Raw genomic sequence first — 15,062 nt, 5'->3', positions numbered from 1 at the left:
TACTGTGATGTGTCATGGTTCTTAGGTACAAAGACACGTCATCCACGCCTATAGCAGAGTTGAACAAAAGGGGCTCTGCAGAGGTGGAACAGTTTGGAAAGATGTGTTCACATTTTAAGCAAGGCTGGTATATTTTATTATTACAGAGCAGTGCAAATCAGCTGTTAGTGAAAAAAAAAAGATCTTAGGGTGTGGTTACTCTTTAAGCATCACAGAAGAGGACTTGTGTGGCACACACAGATTTAAGAAATGAAAGATCAAAAGGATAAGCGATAAAGAATGTATTTTACAGTCTGCTCATATTTACAAGGGGTGCCAACATTTGTGGAGGGCACTGTATAGCACTTCTACCGCAGACATACAGATAAAGAGATACTGAAGATTTAAAAAGAAGACTTCAAAAAGAAAGACCTACACACAAAAAGTAGACAGGCAGAAAAATGCAAACAGAAAAATAGACTAACAGACAGAGACAGTCAGGCAGACAAATAGAAAGACAGATAAACCAATTTTGTTTTTCTTTTTACATTGGCTACTCTTTCTGATTTATAAGTCCTTTCCAAATAACGGTCTTCATTCAGCCCATCCCACTGGTTTTCTTCAGTATCATACCAGGAAATCAGGCACAGAGCACAACAATGAAGTCCATTCAATAAAAAACAGCCGCTCTCGAGCCATAAACCACAGTGCAACAATAATCATCAAGCAGTATAACAGGGGCAGAACTACTAAAGGAGAGCCAAATTCCACCCAACTCAAGTCAATTTGGGACTATAAATTGGGTTTTTCGCTTCAAGTTACAGCATGACAGCATGTGCTCCATATTCACATTGCACTTGCATTTCTCTTCTTTTTGCATTTGACAAACTCAAATCAAGAAAGCAACTCAAGACTGCAAAAAACACATTCATAAACTTTTGTCAAAACAGTATCATGTAAATGTCAGTGCTCTAAATTGGTTAGTAGCTAATGCTGAAACCACTTCCGTCCCTCGCCTTACTGCCTCACATGCAAGCCTGAGGCTGCAGGCGTGGCCTCTCTGGAAAGAGAGATGAAATTCCTGTTCTCTATGAATAGTTCTTGTCAAGGCAGATCCATATGATGATAAAACAACATTCCATTACCATCAGGAAGAGCCTGAAAGGGCCTGAGCTGGGAGGCACTACAGAGCAGGATATGGATCTACTGACTGATCTAAGACCAGATTCCTGTATATTCCCTAGAAACACTGCAAAGTATAACAGTGGTAAAAGAACACTGAGTGCTCTTTTAACCTGATCTTACTCACGGCCGACTCAGAGCTGCTGCTAAAGGAAAGAGATTGAACCACAGCTGTCTGGCTGAATTTGCATTGATTTAACCTGCACATGAAAATATCCACAAATAATGCAGAATATAATGAGACAAGTGTCCCACAAATCAACCTTGTTCATCAGTGCTGGAGAAAGGAAAGAATGAAGCAGATGTTGCACAGCTGTTTAGCTTTATTTTTTAAGAGCTCAGGAGACGCTTCAAGGGCCAGATGTGCTAGGCCTTTTGTGCCAAACTGCAAGCATATTCTGCCTGCATGTTATATACAAAAATGGTGTACAATGCTAAGTACACAATTTGTGCATACTGTACTTGGGAGAACCTTAAATGGAGATAGCACTCTCAGGTGACACTGGAAACAGTGATGTGCGTTCTGACTAATAACTGACTAACTTACCTCTAAGGGTTAATGAACAGATATTTGGTAGGGATGGAGAAAAAAAACGACTTCAGCTTCATGTACATTCCTAATTGCAAGTGTGATTGATTACATATTCTTTTCAATTTGGCTATTAAGGTTTGGGTAACTAGCAGTTATAAATTAGCAGCAGCGTCTCAAAACCGTGTTGTTAGTAGACTTCCTTAAACAGAGCACTCATAGATAAATTTGATTTGATTTGATTTGATTTCATAGCCACTAGACCAGGCCTGCACTTTCTTAAACCTGGCAACCTCCAACAAGGTTTATCTCCAACCCTAACTTAACACACCTATCTCTAAAACGCACATGTTCCTGACTTGATTAGGTGAATCAGATGTGATAGATTAGGGTTGGAACTGAACACGGCATCATGAATAGATCACCAAATGCAGGGCAAGGAAGTCCTGAGCTAGTTGAAGGAACAGGCCTTGAAAACATTATGAAAGAATATTTACACACAGAATAATACTATTTCAACACACACACCCACACACACACACATATATATATATATATGTGTGTATACATAGGTGGTCCTATGTGCAGAGCGTGTACAGAACATCCCAGCCACATCTAAGCACGTTTTGCATTGCACTTGCTCGCATCTGGCCTCCACTGTCTAAAATTCATATAAAATGAATCAATGTTAAACCTTTTTTTAACTTAATGAAGGATTGATTAGCTGAAGCAAGTGCTCAGTGGAAACTGTGAATACTGGACTTCCTCAAAGAGAACTTGGGAAATGGTTAAGGCAACAAAACTGACAGACATATAATCTCAATGGCGTAAAAGTTTCGCCTATTACATAAAAAAAGCACAGATTCAACCGCCTTTAATGACGTACAGACTAGTCTAAGTCTGATTAATGGAACATTCATACAAAGTCAAAACAAGCAAAGATTTGAGCACAAATGATGAATCAAGGCTCTGTGTGGGCCAGTCAAGTTCCTTCACCCAACCGTGCATTTATGGACATTGCTTTGTGCACTGGGGCTCAGTCATGCTGGAGCAGAAAAGGGCCTTCCCCAAACTGTTCCCACTAAGTTGGAAGCATATAATTGTCCAAAATGTCTTGCTATGCTGAAGCATTATGATTTCCCTTCGCTGTAACAAAAGGGCCTAGGCAAACCCCTGAAAAAATCCATAGCATTATCCCTCCTCTACCAAAGTCTACACTTGGCACAATGCAGTCAGGCAGGTAACGTTCTCCTGACATTCGCCAAATCCAGACTCGTCCATCAGACTGCCAGATAGAGAAGCGTGATTAGTCACTCCACAGAATATGTTTCCACTGCTCCAGAGTCCAGTAGTGCTTTACACCACTCCCCCCAACACTTGGCATTGTACATTCTGATCTTAGGCTTGTGTGAAGCTGCTCAGCCATGGAAACCCATTTCGTGAAGCTCCTAAGCACAGTTCTTCTGCTGGAACTCTTCAGAGAGTGATTACACAGAGGATTCAGCACTGGGTGGCCCCACTCTGTGAGTGTCCATGGTCTACCGCTTTGTGGCTAAGCTGCTGTTTCTCCTTGACGCTTCCATTTCACAATAATAGCACTTACAGTTGATAGTGGCAGATCTAGCTGGACAGAAAGCTCACACACTGACTTGTGGCAGAGGTGGCATCCTAAGACACTGTCATGTTTAAAGTCACTAAACACATTACTACAACCAATTTTGCTGCCAGTGTTTGTCTATCGAGATTGCAAGGCTATGTGCTTCATTTTATCTGTTATTAACTGTCAGCAATTGGTGTGGCTGAAACAACTGAACGGGAAGGGTGTCCCAAAACTTTTGTCCATAAAGTGTCTCATGAGGGAGGTCCTAATTTATTCAGATCTTTCTTTCACTCACTGGCTGTGTTTTGGATTTTTTGGTGTTGTCAGTCGTATATAACAAAAGCAAGGTGTAATATGTCTTTATATGGAACACAGAAAAGTTGCAGCATTTGTTAATACCAAATGTGCATGTAAAATAAGTACTTCTGCACTGGACTGTCACGTGAACAAATTACTAGTATTATTGTTATTTTCTATTTTGAGTCTAATTATTAGGTTTAAACATGATATTGATAATAGTTTAGGTTAGTTAACCACAAATCAAGATTTTTTTTACAAACTATTACATCCAAATTTATATATACTCCTACTCCTATGTTTGATTGAACAGATGAATTCAACTTACAATCTGATTTGACTGTACACAACAGTCCAATGTACTGTTTATCTGTTTATTTGTATATCTTGTAATGTTATTGTCTGGAACCAATAAACACTTACTGCACAATACTAAATATCTTGCTACTATATATACATTTTGCTACACTCTCTCTTCAGTGTATTCGATATTAAAAGGACTGCTAAAAGGCCTGGTGAGAGCAACAGTATAATACATAACAATTTATTGATTCATTCATGCATTCATCCAAAAAAGCTGCTATTCCTCTGTTCAAATTCTCTCCCAGGCTGCATACTGTGTCGAGCAGGGCATTATCATTAATATTCATGCCGCCCACTGTCCCTCTCATCCTTTCACATATTCTGAAAAGTTTATTTTCTGACAGTGCAATCTGATATGCCATGCCTGAGAATGCAACAACAATAGCATAGAGAGCGTAGGAAAACAACATCAGACTGGAAACAGGAGTAAGTCTAGCAAAGAATTTGACAGTTTGGCAGCCTACCAGAATACCTGACATTCGTTTACTGTACCACTGCTAAAGTCAGAACATTGATATTGAGTTCACAAAAGTGTCAAAAATCTAACGTTTTGAAATAAAGGTCAGAATGACTGGATCGTTACCTTTTCTTGCATGGGAAGCTCTTATGCAATCTATTGCCACAGCACTGATTTAGCATATCACTATAACTCTGCTGTCTTTCAAAGCAAAGCCAGACTGCTTTTTCCTACTGTTAAAATACCACACTTAACCTGTTTTTTCATACATCTGGAGCAGATGGGGCGCTGAACAGAAAATACACTGAGGATGAAGTCAATGACGAATGCTTTTCACAAGTTCATTGACCAAGCAAATCTGCCACACAATTCCTCATGTTTAGTGTTTCAGATTTATCCATAGGTTTCTCTACAATACACCATTTCACATCAAACCACTCTGAATGACTCTGACTGTATTGTGCAGACATTTTGAAAAATCTGTGGCTTTCCTTTTATTACAAACAACGACATAGTTTATTTTTGATAAGACTGAGAATGGTTCAGTCAGGAAAAATGTGCTAGAGACTGCCAAGTATTTAAATGATATGGCACGTAGCCCAGTACAAAATGTGCTAGATAAAGAAATGGACTTCACAAAGCCAAGCAATATTAGCAATTATCTACGAAGTCCGTAAATAAGCTAAAGCAGAATATAGCTGCAAATTTACGCTGTATATATCCCCATTTTTGTCAATTAAATTTATGTACATCATTTGAGCTCTGCAGCTGCCCTTTACATTATGTGAAATTTTCATGATAATTGAACCAATAGAAATGCTCCAAAATCACTTTCTATTAAACCTCTTCACATTAACTTACATTAAAAGTGAAGAACGATTTTGCCCTCTCCTAGAACGTTACTATTTTGGAGATACATTTCTTCAGACAGTGACAAAATACTGCATACCACAGAGGCACAAAAAGATTGACTCATCTAGTGTAGAGTTGCTACATTCAGTGTAGGCCAAACCTCTGTAAGCTGGGTGACGTATACGTACTTATTATGACAAACTAATAGCTTTCAGACTTTGTGGTCTGTAAGTACCCACTATGTGATTCTATAGCACAGCGTTGACCACTGGCACTGAGGAAACCTTCGAATAGGTAACTTAAATGCCTAGCTTGTACATGCTGACATAGTTTGCTGAAAATATTGGGTAGTAGCATTTTGGTTACAGAAGCATTAACAGAGCAATCCAGCCTAAAACTAGCATTCAAAGCTGTCTGATTTGAGGATTTGGAGACCTGTGTGTATGTGCATGCAACGTTTAGTAGATCGTTTTATAATGTGGGTTGTGCTTCGGACCCCTTCCCTGAGCAGATGTATCTGATGAGTGCAAATGATTTGAAAGAGTATTCACAGAGAACTTGGAGTCGAAACTCTGAGAAGTGCGTGTCTTCCGAGAATGTAAGTTAATGATCTACTATCATCATCATCATCATCATATCTTCAACAGTATAATGTTGATTCTGCATTTGGGACCTAAACATTGAGCTGGACCTTATTTTTGAGTCTGCTGCATGACATTATTAAGTGAAAGCTTACGATGTGGTCTGAAAACTGCAAAATTTGTCTGGACACCTCTGATTTTTTAACCGGAAAATCTCACTGTTACAATAATACCACTGCAGAATACAAGCAGGCATGTTTACAACTGATGTAGCAATAGTTATATTTTTATGCTGCCTTTAAGTAGTGTCAGAAATATCATATTTACGAGATGGATGCACATGAATGGCACCACAATGTCGTATTTACTAGTGGGTACTAATGAGCCCCGAGTTTCTGAGTTGGGGGCGTGTCAACAAAAAAACAATGACAGCCGCTGATAAACTGGCCGTATTTCAGTTACCGCCACAACATTAACACTGTAGACTAAAACCATCCACACATGGAAATACAGATATAATGCATATACACGGACTTTCTTTTTGAACAGAAAAATAAAAGTAAACCAAAAACACTATTTCCACTTATTTCCAACCAAACCACTTGAACACAAGACCTCCGTAGTCATAAGTAGGAACTTCTGAGGAGGACTTGAAGGCAGCATTAATTTTGGCCTGAGTACCTCTTTAAAGAATGGTCTTACTTGGTGTCAAACGGCTGTCTAAACAGCTGGCACTCAATTCCATCCATTAAATTCAGCAGCATATATAAACACAGTGTCTGTTGCAACTCTGCACAACAACACCTGCTTTCAATAATGAGCCTTGCTCCTTAACACAGAAGGGAGTCTAATTAGTAGAATGAGATGTGTGGTGCATGGCTGGAACAAACAATCGCAAATGTTGCGCCCCCAGGAGATTTAGAGTAGAGCTGAGTGTCCATACTGTACAGTAGGGCTGGGGAACCAATCCTCAGGGGTCCGTGAATCTCCACTCTGACACAACAACTAAACCTGGTAATTAACTGCTGAGCTGAAGCAGGTATGTTTGAGCAGTAAAATGACCAAATTTTGCAGGAAATTCCCATCCCTGCTCCAAAGCACTGTTCCTTAGGCTATGGCTGTCTTAGAACTAGACTATTGCATACGGTTCATGGACTGTCCAAAAGTAGCAAGTAGTAAGCAGCGTGAGACCAACAAGAATTTTTCCAGTACACCAAAGATAAATGAATGACGTACTATTCTAGCCAAATATTCCCATATGTGGGCAGAGCTATGTTCATGGTGTGCTGCATCCCAAAATGCAATGCGGTTATTTCAGTCATGTCCCTACCCTGTAGTACAGTACATGGCTTTTGTTGCATACTGGATACTACAGTCCATACTACTATGAAGACTAGCATACAGTATACAGTATATATTGGTGCAGTATGCTGTATACAGTATATACTAGTACAGTATACATTATTCAGTTTATACTGATGCAGTATACAGTATACACCAAAACTGATTACGCGCTCTTTGTGATCAAATGTACTAGGAAGTGTTTTTAAGTATATCCACGATATGCTCAGGAAAACATTTTGTAGTACAATGTGATTTAATTGATCATGATCAAGCCCTAGTATACAGTATATACTGATAAAGTATGCAATGCACAGTATATACTGAGGCAGTATGCAGTACATACTAGTGCAACATGCAGTATACAGTATACTCTAGTACAGTATACAGTATATAGCAATTCAGAATGCAGTACACAGTATATACTAAGGCAGGTAGTAGTATATAGTATATACTGGTGCAGTATGCAGTATGCAGTGTACAGTAAACACTGTTGCAGTATACAGTATATACCATTGTAGTACGCAGTTTACAGTATATGCTGGTGCAGTATATGGTATGTACCAAGACATTATGCAGTAGACAGTATATACCGATACAGTATGTGGTAAACAGCATATACTGATGCAGTATATAGTATATACTGGTACGGTATGCAGTGCACAGTATATACTGACACAGAATGCAATATACAGTATATACTGGTAAGAAATGCAGTATACTGTATTTACTGGTACAGTTTACAGTATATACTGGTACAATATACAGCACATACTGGTACAGTATACAGTGTATAGGCTATGGTACAGTATGCAGTATACAATATACAGAACACAGCCTATGTCTTGTCCTGTAGGGCCAAAATACAATATAGATTCACAATCAGCAGGTCTGAGGGTTATATGCTATTTAAATTAGATTCACTGCATAGACAATTTTTGGTTTCACTGGGAAATCATTCACTAAAGACATTTAAAATTTTTTGTCCCACAGGGTTTAGTTTTAGGGCCCTTGCTCTTCTCTTTGTACATGTTACCCCTGTGTGATGTCATTAGGAAACATAATATAAATTTTCATAGCTATGCTGATGACATGCAGTCATAAATTTTGATTCCTTCCGACTCTGTAGACAAGCTTACCAGCTCTGTGTCAGATATTTCTCAGTGGAAGTCAGAAAATTTCTTACAACTTAATAATGAAAAACTGAAATACTTATAATACTTTAGCTTCATATACCAAACCTGAAGTATGAAGCCTGGATGTAATGTTAGATTCTGAGCTCTGTTTTAATCTGCAGGTAAGCACAATCACTAAAGTAGCTTTTTAGCATTGAAGAAATATAAGTTTGGCATTTTCTATCTCAGAGCGATGCAAAGAAACTTGTTAATGCATTTGTTAGAAGCAGAATTGATTACTGTAATGCTCTTCTTAGTGGGCTTCCTAAGAAAGCAATACATCCCCTAAAACTTGTACAAAATGCAGCAGCACTAATCCTAACAAAAACTGCACTGGCTGCCTGTATCCTTCAGGATAGATTTTAAAATTCTGCTCCTAGTTTTAGGGCTCTAAATGACCTTAAAGCACCTGCGTATCACACAGAATGTCTGTTGATTTATGTTCCAGCATGTGATCTTAGATCTGCAGATACTGGCCTTCTGCAAACAACTTCCATAAAACTGCAGCAAATTTGTAGATTTTTTTGATGAACCTCCACTTCGAGCAAGCAAATGAATGCATAGCAATACACTTGAGAATTCAGTCATCTCTACTTGTTACTCTCTTCAAAATATTTCTCACATCATAAAATAAGCTGTTAATGATCTAAATTCCAGCCTGAATTAATGCCCATGCTTGTTCAGAAACTGCTCCATTGCATGTAACACCAGATAAATAGAGGCTGAGGCAGCATTGTGGATCTGCGATTCTGGCAGTGTTATCACTTTCTTTTCACATGTTTGATGCATTTAACCAACATAAAGCCCTATGCATCACAAATGCTACAGAGTGGTTTAATAAAGATTTTTTCTTAAAGTGCAGACATCAATGTCTACACCACACGCTCTAAGACAACCTTCAACTTGGATTGAGACCATGAATGAGGCCCCTAGAGCAATGTTTCTCAATCCTGCTCCTGGAGATCCACTGTCATGCATAGTTTCCCTGCTTTAAAACACCTGATCCAGCTAATGAAGAGACTGAAAATCATGTGATGAGTTGTGAGGCAGGGACAAACTGTGCAAGGTAGTGGCCCTTTGGAGTGGGATTAAAGGGAAATTCTACCATTTTTTTTTTAACAATTTTGTATAATTCAATGGCTGACATGTTAACAAAGTAATTAAATTCATTCAGTCAGTCGAGAAACTTCCTGACTCATCAATTTCTTAGTGAACCAGGGGTTACAATGTCCACAATGCAAGTATAGCTATTTTATTTACTATCCAAAACAACCATGTGTCTTCTGGGTGTTTATACAGTAAGTGATGGTCATAATAGTAAAATGGTGGTAAATCAAGAGCAAATAATTTTTCATTGGGTGCTATTTTCCTTTACCACACCCTGCATGCACCTCGCCACTATGCATGTTACAGTATGTGTTACAGTACATTTTGGAAAAAAGACATTTTAGGTCAAAACTAGCGTAAAACAATGTCTCGGGCATCTGACAGCATATTAATAACCAGTTCATCTAACAACTGTCTGTGAAGTAGATTTTAGAGGCATTAAACACTTCAGGCGTCTGGTTCCTATCAGAACTGCTCACTACTGTGAACAATTCTCACATGTTAAGTTTCTCTAGAACAATGCATTTCATATCAAACCACTCTGGATGACTTGGTTCACATCTTAAAAACTGAGTTATGCACATGATATCAGTGGAATTCCCCTTTAAGAAACCCTCCCCTACCAGTGAGCCAATCAACTAGCGGAAGATGCTTTTGAAACGCCTGAAGCAGTGTACCAATCTTAAAACTGGGTGTACTGTGTGAACATATATGTTGTTATGAATCACCTTCTACGGTGTTTTATACAGTTTGTTAGCAAAACAAACTTTAAAATATCTTAAAAATATCAAACATTTTTCCCAGTCCAGATTGTACTTTACTGTATAATGATCACTCTTGGTCAAGTCAGCTGGATTCTCCAACATGTTCAGCCAACACAATCCACTGTTTTACATACTACTCATTTTTCAAAGTTATTTAAACTAACAAATTATTTCATAGAGTGATGAAAGAGAGTTGTCAGCCACTGGCATGTGGCATTTGATTATGGCAGCCTCCAAGAAAGTATCTAATAACTCCAAGTCAGCCAAAACCATCTTAGCATTGCCAAGTAATACTAAACAACTGAATAAGGACAGAATTGTCCTATAATTTGTAGGCATTCAAGCATTTTATTACCAGCAGTTGCAAAAGCCTTCTAAGTTGAAATACAACTATTTAAGTTTAGAATATTAAAAGGACAAACCTTTAAAAAAAGTACTGGGGTTGTACCCTTAACCGTACATCTATTTAGGGAACATAATCCATATTCTATTCATCCATAACGTTGTATTGACTATACACACTCTGTCTTGACTCCAGGCTTTTTTATTCTATTGTCTGTTTTGAACATTAGGTTATGAAAGGGTACCAATATGTACCCTTCCCTTTAGGAAAAACGGATTTAAGGTACACAAATGGACCTTAAAACCACTGTTGCACCTTTGAGGGTACATTTACATTGTTTGTGCTTTGATAAATGAAAAACGTACCTGCACAGAACCTTTTTCTCTGACACTATAATGGTAACCATGCTAAATTATTAACTAAACTTTGTTTTATGAATGAGCACCTTGTGACAGGGTTTTGTCGCACCACCGAGCTGTCCTGAAGCCCTATATTCAGTGTTTGAAACCATTTCATGAACTTGTTAATACTAAACAGGAACCACGAGCAGAGTGGAGACTGACAAAAACGAGCAGCGACAAAACAACAGAAATTTAACGTGTCGTTAAAAAAATGTATTTTTGCTGTTAAATCTCTACACTTTGGCCGTGTATACACTTTATCTTCGGTGGTGTATAAGAGGGCTGATAAGTGAGCGCCTGCTGAGGCTGTTTCATCTCATTGAGCTCCGCTTTAGCGCTTCAGTTCGAGCTCCGTGGCGCGAAACCGGGCGCTCGCGCTGCGCTTCACTGCTTCACTGAGACGGTCACGACTCACAGACACGATTCCCCAGACTGACGGGGAAATAAGCAGCGGACACCGCGGGTAAACCGGACACAGCGGCCACGAAGGTCGAGCCAGACGCGTGTCTCGCGAGCCTTCGACTACACGGCGCGTGCAGACCCGCTCTGTGCCGGTACGTCTGGTTCAAACGTTGCAATTTACCTCAGACTTAGAGCAAACGCCAAAGAACGGATGGCGTTTTCTTCTTAAGGCAGCTGTGACGCTCTCAGACGGTCAGCGTGAGGACGACCTGTTTTTCATTACAGGTTCCTCCCTGTATTTCCTTGTTTTCCCTCCCTGGTGTTGTTACAGCACCTGTGTGTGTGTTTACCTACCATTCCGGCTGACACGCCAACGAGCAAATTCACCCAGCACACTTCCAAACGGAATAATCTCCAGACACGTACCTGTGAAGGGAGGCTGGCAGTGTCCTCTGCCCTCATGCAGCCTGTCTGAACGGCTAAACGCGTTTCTGAATGTTGGTGTGAATGTAAAGCTCACTTCAGGTCCGACCTGCGTTCGTTCGAATCAGGAAAGGCGATTTTAGACACCCCCCCCCCTCATGAGCATGACGGGAGGAGCTCATTGATGTCCTGTAACACATACATACACACACCTCACAAAACAAGCATGCACCAAGTATGGTTATCATGATTCCTTTAAAGAGCCCATATCACGACTGTTTTTTTTTTTTTTTAGAAATACAAGAATTTGATCCTGTTTGCAAAACAATGATAAAGTTCCAAAACATACCATTCACACTCCAGTCAATTCAGTCCATATATGGAAACTAAGCTGCAGAAACAGCCTGTTTTGAATTCACTGTTTTTGTGATGTCACAAAATCCGGCACATTTACAGGTATCCACCTATTCAGGCTACAGCAGTTTAGTCCTGCCCACACACTGAAGTTATAAAGAGTGTTTCAGCTCTGACTGCTTTTTGACTGAGGCACAATACAGGGCAGTCAATTAGAACAGAGCTCATTTACATATATCAGTCTTAAAGGCACAGTAACAGAAACAGCCTGTTTAATTCTAATGGATAAAGAGAGGTTGGAATATCATGTAAAAATGAATTATGGTACATAAACTCACACAAACTATATATAAATTGATCTCAGGGATGAAAAATAAATACAAGAAAAATGCATGATATGGGACCTTTAAAAGATATAATAACCATACAATAACAGGACTAATGAGACACGTTAGGCTCAAATGCACTTGCAAATGTGTACAATAATGCAAGTAATTCTAGTATACAATCTATGAACTGGCCTACATCTCCTTACACTAGCACCTAGTTAGATATATATATATATATTTATATATATATGTATTTTATTAGATACAAAAAGGACTGAAATGGAAAATTGTCTTTTCTACATGTTTTCACAAATTCCAGACACAGCTGATGGTCCTTCATGTTTATTAGGAATATGTTTGGTTGCTGTTTAAAGGACAAGTTCAACTAAAAATCAATCCCTCACCACAAACACTGTCAGTTGGCCAAGACATGTTTGGTGTCCAGTTTGCTTCTTTAGTTTTGCATGAAGATCGCTAAAAAGTAATAGAATTGTCACCTAGAATCTTTGGACATTTTGGATGACAAGTATTTTTGACTGTTAGTATTGTAGCACCACTGCCAAACAACATAAGCATCCTTCAGACTGCTTTTTAGTGCTTTTCTGCCATCTAGTGGGTGAACTGAGTTAATTCATGTTATCACATGGTAAGATCTGAGATAGGACTACAACTGTGGTGCTGGAGGGCAGAGTCCGGCACAGCTTGGTGATTTCTCTGCTTTTATATTTTATCAGACAATTAGAAGATTTAGAAGGAAAATCACTAACTAGATTCAGGCCCTCAAGGATCAAAGTTGAATCACAATAAAACATAAACCTTACTGACTTAACAACTGCTAATACAAACAGTGAGTTGGAATATATGATTTAAGGACTCTACATTGCAGTTTTTTTAGTGTGTAACTGAAACACAGTTAGAAAAGTCTGCATATTATATAAACAAAGGTTCTGAAGTAACTGAGCCACTAAACTAATGTAAGTTTGTATTTTTGACCATACGGTAAGTGCCAAATTAAAAAAAATAAAGAGTAAGTAGTAGAAAAAGGTCAGACAGCACTCCAGTCTGTGAGCTTAATAAATGTTCTGTGAATTATTCGAGTGCTGTCTGACCTTTTTCTACTTTTTAAACATTTTATATATTCAGACTTCCATTCTCGTAACATTATTGAGACTAATGTACCTGTGCGAAACCCTGAAAGACCTCCAAATTACTTTAAAAAAAAGTTGCTAAACTGCTAAAAATTGAACATAGTTAGTATCTCAACAACAAGATGTGAGGAAGATATCAAAGCTGTTTTAATGGGTGCTGTTTGTAAAGACTGGATGTAAAGAGGCATAATGTATTGTTTATTATCACTACAGCACTCTAGACACAAAAACAACTGCTATATTGATAAATATTGTTTAAAAATATTTGTTTTTCCCTACTTCTACAACCTCAGAAATGTTAATGAGCCTCTAACAGATGGAAGCCTGAAGCTCAGTGTTTCCACACAGAGTCACCAGTACTGAACATTCAGTGCTTTTCTGCCATCTAGTGGGTCTCTGTGCTAACGTCAGCTCTCTTGTTTGGCCATAAAGTACTTTATTTAAGATGTATTAGAGATCCAGTAATAGTATTCCAGTAATCAGTGAAAACTAATCTGCTTGTAAGAAGAACTCTGAAGTAAAATTAGAAAAAAAAGAAAAATTGTAGATTCTAAACTGTTAAAGTTAAAGCTCATTTCAAGCATAACACCCCCCGCCTCTCTCTCTCTCTTTCTCTCTCTCTCTCTCTCTGTGACTCAGTTCAGTGCAGCTTTTCATGACTGTGTCAAGTACAATATTACCAAGGCATTACAGCAGTAGCAATAACACAACAATGAAAATAACAAGAGAAAATACAGCAAATAATAGTGATATTAATACTATCATTATAATGATAACATAATTATTTCCATTATAATTGTTCAAATAATGAACTAATGATATATTTGTAATTTTTCACATATCACTGTTGTCAAAAGAAAACCTCATATCTCCAAAATGAGGACTTTACAGGAGAAGGAAAACACCTGCTTTAATTTTAATGTAAGTCAGTGGGACCAGATTTTTTTTTTAAGTCTTTATGGGTAATTTCTTTTGGTCCATTCTTCATGAAATTTACACACAGTGTAAAAAGCAACAGGTATTTTCAAATTATGTCAAAACTGAAAAACAGGTTTTGACCAGAGTGAAGGCCATGCGACCACAGACTGCTCGAAAACTGCTTTTCAGGGGAAAAGACTCCTTGGATTAGCTTTGGTTTGGCATTGCTTTGGAAACTTGGTGAACTGGGCCATGATAAACAGCTATTTCTTAGCCTCAGAATATGGTAAAGCAAACAGCTGGTTGTATTTTTATGGTTCAGAGTTAAATGCATGGGGCTGTTCAAAGTGCAAAGAACAGTGATGCATGTTATGGACTAATGAGCCTAATCTCTAATTTCTTTCTCCTTCGTCAAGTCCACCAGTTTAGCAAATAGCTACAGCCTTCACGAAGGCAGGTGTAACATGCATCAGACATTTGACTGATTTAAGGGTGTGAGAGTGGTGCTCAGCTTAAC

General features: G+C 38.5%; 1 protein-coding gene across 2 annotated transcripts in view; it reads right to left on the bottom strand.

Annotated features, from left to right (window-relative positions):
- si:dkey-240h12.4 (death-associated protein kinase 2) overlaps nucleotides 1–12,002 on the bottom strand; it is a 46,939-nt gene extending 34,937 nt beyond the window's left edge. The window contains exon 1 of one of the 2 annotated variants that reach the window (XM_036567276.1): nucleotides 11,800–12,002. The gene's annotated coding sequence lies outside the window, so the exon portion shown is untranslated. Of the gene's footprint in view, nucleotides 1–11,727; nucleotides 11,764–11,799 lie in introns of those variants that run through there. The other variant, XM_036567277.1, reaches the window with a different exon arrangement.
- Nucleotides 12,003–15,062: the final 3,060 nt, after the last annotated feature.

This window comes from Colossoma macropomum, unplaced genomic scaffold (genome assembly GCF_904425465.1).
Source record: "Colossoma macropomum unplaced genomic scaffold, Colossoma_macropomum, whole genome shotgun sequence".
NCBI classification, from domain to species: domain Eukaryota; kingdom Metazoa; phylum Chordata; class Actinopteri; order Characiformes; family Serrasalmidae; genus Colossoma; species Colossoma macropomum.
This window is presented reverse-complemented; position numbering and strand designations above follow the sequence as displayed.